General features: G+C 41.1%; 1 protein-coding gene across 1 annotated transcript in view; it reads left to right on the top strand.

Annotated features, from left to right (window-relative positions):
• Positions 1 to 3,046: 3,046 nt before the first annotated feature.
• LOC107572590 (alpha-N-acetylgalactosaminidase-like) overlaps positions 3,047 to 4,909 on the top strand; it is a 9,841-nt gene continuing 7,978 nt past the window's right edge. The window contains exon 1 of the mRNA XM_016259013.1: positions 3,047 to 3,128. The gene's annotated coding sequence lies outside the window, so the exon portion shown is untranslated. The remainder of the gene's footprint in view (positions 3,129 to 4,909) is intronic.

Raw genomic sequence — 4,909 nt, forward strand, 5'->3', positions numbered from 1 at the left:
GCCCTTTTACAGCAGCTTTCCCAAACAATGGACACTCATGACCTAAATGTGATTTCACGTTTTTGAGTCAGACTTGTGAATTCAGTGAGTTGTTAACTGGAGACTAGACTCGCTCTGACCGGATCATTTGAATCAGTGAGTTGTTAACTGGAGACTAGACTCGCTCTGGCCGAATTATATGAATCAGTGAGTTGTTAACTGGACACTAGACTCGCTCTCGCAGCTGCAATCTGCTCAATCCCATTCGCGGATGAATCGTTTAGTGCGATTAGCGAACCGATTTAACAGGTTCATTTAAAGGAATCGGCTCGTTCACGAAACGAACACCACTGTGCGTGACGATTTCTCCAGTTCAAAATAATGAGGAACGACATGCTTTTATGAAATATGTTATGATTTGGAATGTGGTGAAGTAAAAGTTTCCCAAAATAAAAATACTCCAGTAATGTACAGTTACTTGAAAATTGCACTTAAGTACAGTGACGAAGTAAAAATGACTTAGCTACTGCCCTCCACTGAATCTTAGGACGTTTCGGGTTTCTTACTGTAACTTTCAAACAAATTAACCCTTTAAATTCATTTTTAAACATCATAATTAATCAAAGACCAGTTTTATTTCAGTTCACAACACCACTAGCATGTCACCAGTAATTACATTATATTAATTTTCATGGACCCTTTCGAAACACTGCTGCATGAAGCTTCGAAACGTCATGACTCTTTTGTTTCGAATTGATTCAGAGCACGTATCAAGAGCGCTTATTCTTAATAATTTGTAGATTACATTTAATAGGTTACACTTATAAAACATTTAAATTTGTTATTACTGTACGTTTGATTTGTTCTCGTTGCAGCTGGTGTCGCCAACATGCGCTTTTTACACGCGAAACACGCTTCGAAACACTGAATCGTTTTGCAATTGATTCGAAGTTCCGAAAAGCTTAGTTTCTAACATCACAATGGATAATATGTTATCAATGTTACATGGAATGATTGATGCAAACAATAAAATAAGAATAAGCAAATAATAAAATTACTCAAATTAGAGCTACAATAAAGACAAATACATGGGAAAAAGTGACACACAGTATCGATCAGTTACCAGATATTAATAATAGGCCTATTATAGGCTTTAATCGTCTATTTGACTTTACTTGTAAAAACCAAGCGGCAACCTCTCGCTCTCTCTGTGTAGCCAACACGGAAGTGACTTAAACTGTAATTCATCAACTGGCCGCTAGAGGCGGGCTGCAAAAGAGAGACTCCCCATGTTGAAATGCCCAACTTTACAGCAGAAAAAAACATGTTTACAGTCTGGTTCAAAAAATTATTTTGGTCTGTATAGCTAATTTTGCCCTTCATGACAACTGTGAGGCGGGTGAATTTTTTTATAACTCATCTGTTTAAATTATATTAAGCCTTAAAGTTCTGCATAATTAAGGGGGCGTGGCCACTTGAGTGACAGGTGGATTGCCGCTGCCGTCACCACTGTCGAGCTAGGTGGGCGTGGCTTCAGCAGCCAGCTCCCGCCTCTTTGCCTATTTTCGATTATCCGGGAGTGACGCGCTGCCAAGATGGCGACGGCCGGCTCCGCCCACTTATGAGCTTCAAAAACGCTCTTCGGAAACCTACGGGTGACGTCACGTCCATGTTTTTATACAGTCTATGATAAAAACACTACAGTTTTGCTTAAACCATCTAACCAAGTAAAAACAAGGGACAGTTGCATAAACGTAGCCTCTATAACTAGTTTGATTCATATTTGGTTCATGTTGTCAGGGGCTTTTTTTTAGTTATTGCATTTGTATTTATTTTTTCCTTATTAATTTTGTATTATTTAAGCTGTCTTTGCTTGTTCCATTTTGTCTGGTTATTTATTTATTATTAATTTTTTTAGTGTTAACCTTTTAAGTAGATGCTATGTGTATATTGTTATGTTTATGAAAAGTTTAATAAAAACACAGTTATTTGATTAACTAGCAGAACGGTAATCAGTCTTCCTTTGCGGATGCAAATTACACCGACCTTCATTTTTATGTAACTGGTTTTAAAATGTTATGACCAGTCTGAAAGAGAAAAAGCTGACTAACTGTCAAGACTAGTCCAAGCAGTTTTTCAAGTTTTGCACACAAGTTTTTGCATTATTGACACACTATCTTCTTATTTAATCCTGTAAAGCTGCTTTGACACAATCTGTATTGTTAAAAGCGCTGTATAAATAAAGGTGACTTGCACAATGTATGCATAAATAATATTATTACTTACATCTTCTTATTGGAATAATGCACACTGGAAAAAAGTGTGGATGCTTTCTCATACTTATTAACTAACAAAGTCAAGGAGATTTCTTACGTAATAATGCATAAGGTCTATCCTGCAAATCATTACATGAAAACAGTGTTTTGTGATGACTCTGTTGTCTAAGAACTTAACTTTCAAAGTTGAAAAGCTTTGTTCGCAACTCTTTTCCTATCTTTAATTACATGCAAGTCTCAATATTGTTGTTTTTTTCAGTGTGCAATGTATTAAACACCCTTTTTATTCATTATTTGCTTTTATTTAGTTGTCTCACATGTAGTAAATACTATAGCGTTTTTGAGCCATACTACAGTAAAGTGCATTATACTGTATATATTATAGTATTTAGAGCACTTTGTTAATCGATGCTACAGCACACTGTATTAACTGTAATAAATACTGTAGTATACTTTAGTTTTACTACAGTACACTGTAGTGCATTGTAGTATAATACACCCTATAGTTCTAGAAAACTTAGTACAGTATTGGGTAAAGTAATTTGTTTATATTACCACAACAAATTAATTCAAGTACTTTACTATAGTATGGTTCAAAAACACTATAGTATTTACTGTATTCTTTTTTCACGTCTGTTATTTTATGTTGATGGTTGTATTAGTTTTTGTATACTGTTTTTGATTTTTGAGCATTAAATAAAAAAGTAATGCATGCTGAACTTCCTTGTCAACAAACGTCTGAGGTCAGCTGATGCTGCGTCACGTGACACGACTGCGGTCACATGACCGGTTGTGTCAAACACACACACACACACACACACACACACACACACAGAGCTGTGTTCGGAACCGAGCCGCTCACATCTGATACCGGTAAGTGACGCGCGACATGAACCACACTCACTCATTCACTCAAGCCTCTGCTAGTTTCATACAATTCTATAAAATATGTAGAATTACGCAGTTATATATCACTGTATCGTCTACACGCTGCAAACGGAGATCCGTGTGGGGGATTCTAACAGGAAGCGAGTCCAACAGGAAGTCAGTCACTCATACTCGTGTTATATGTGTGTTATTAAATATTTATATAAAAAGAGTGTTATTAAATATGATTTTGATGATACTGAGTGTGTGTCCTGTGAGGATGTTTAACGCTGTTTCCCCGTGTGTGTGTGTGTGTGTGTGAGAGAGAGAGACAGTGTGTGTGTGAGTGAGTGAGTGAGTGTGTGTATGTATGTGTGTGTGTGTGTGTGTGTGTGTGTGTGTGTGAGAGAGAGAGACAGTGTGTGAGTGTGTGAGTGAGTGAGTGAGTGAGTGTGTGTATGTATGTATGTGTGTGTGTGTGTTTGTGAGTGAGTGTGTGTATGTGTGTGTTTGTGAGTGAGAGAGAGTGTGTGAGTGTGTGTGAGAGAGAGTGTGTGTGTGTGTGTGTGAGAGAGAGAGAGAGAGGGTGTGTGTGTGTGAGAGAGAGAGAGAGAGGGTGTGTGTGTGTGAGAGAGAGAGAGAGAGGGTGTGTGTGTGTGAGAGAGAGAGAGAGAGGGTGTGTGTGTGTGAGAGAGAGAGAGAGAGGGTGTGTGTGTGTGAGAGAGAGAGAGAGAGGGTGTGTGTGTGTGAGAGAGAGAGAGAGAGGGTGTGTGTGTGTGAGAGAGAGAGAGAGAGGGTGTGTGTGTGTGAGAGAGAGAGAGAGAGGGTGTGTGTGTGTGAGAGAGAGAGAGAGAGGGTGTGTGTGTGTGAGAGAGAGAGAGAGAGGGTGTGTGTGTGTGAGAGAGAGAGAGAGAGGGTGTGTGTGTGTGAGAGAGAGAGAGAGAGGGTGTGTGTGTGTGAGAGAGAGAGAGAGAGGGTGTGTGTGTGTGAGAGAGAGAGAGAGAGGGTGTGTGTGTGTGAGAGAGAGAGAGAGAGGGTGTGTGTGTGTGAGAGAGAGAGAGAGAGGGTGTGTGTGTGTGAGAGAGAGAGAGAGAGGGTGTGTGTGTGTGAGAGAGAGAGAGAGAGGGTGTGTGTGTGTGAGAGAGAGAGAGAGAGGGTGTGTGTGTGTGAGAGAGAGAGAGAGAGGGTGTGTGTGTGTGAGAGAGAGAGAGAGAGGGTGTGTGTGTGTGAGAGAGAGAGAGAGAGGGTGTGTGTGTGTGAGAGAGAGAGAGAGAGGGTGTGTGTGTGTGAGAGAGAGAGAGAGAGGGTGTGTGTGTGTGAGAGAGAGAGAGAGAGGGTGTGTGTGTGTGAGAGAGAGAGAGAGAGGGTGTGTGTGTGTGAGAGAGAGAGAGAGAGGGTGTGTGTGTGTGAGAGAGAGAGAGAGAGGGTGTGTGTGTGTGAGAGAGAGAGAGAGAGGGTGTGTGTGTGTGAGAGAGAGAGAGAGAGGGTGTGTGTGTGTGAGAGAGAGAGAGAGAGGGTGTGTGTGTGTGAGAGAGAGAGAGAGAGGGTGTGTGTGTGTGAGAGAGAGAGAGAGAGGGTGTGTGTGTGTGAGAGAGAGAGAGAGAGGGTGTGTGTGTGTGAGAGAGAGAGAGAGAGGGTGTGTGTGTGTGAGAGAGAGAGAGAGAGGGTGTGTGTGTGTGAGAGAGAGAGAGAGAGGGTGTGTGTGTGTGAGAGAGAGAGAGAGAGGGTGTGTGTGTGTGAGAGAGAGAGAGAGAGGGTGTGTGTGTGTGAGAGAGAGAGAGAGAGGG

The sequence above is a fragment of the Sinocyclocheilus grahami genome, unplaced genomic scaffold (genome assembly GCF_001515645.1).
Source record: "Sinocyclocheilus grahami isolate Dianchi unplaced genomic scaffold, SAMN03320097.WGS_v1.1 scaffold1779.1, whole genome shotgun sequence".
Classification (NCBI taxonomy): domain Eukaryota; kingdom Metazoa; phylum Chordata; class Actinopteri; order Cypriniformes; family Cyprinidae; genus Sinocyclocheilus; species Sinocyclocheilus grahami.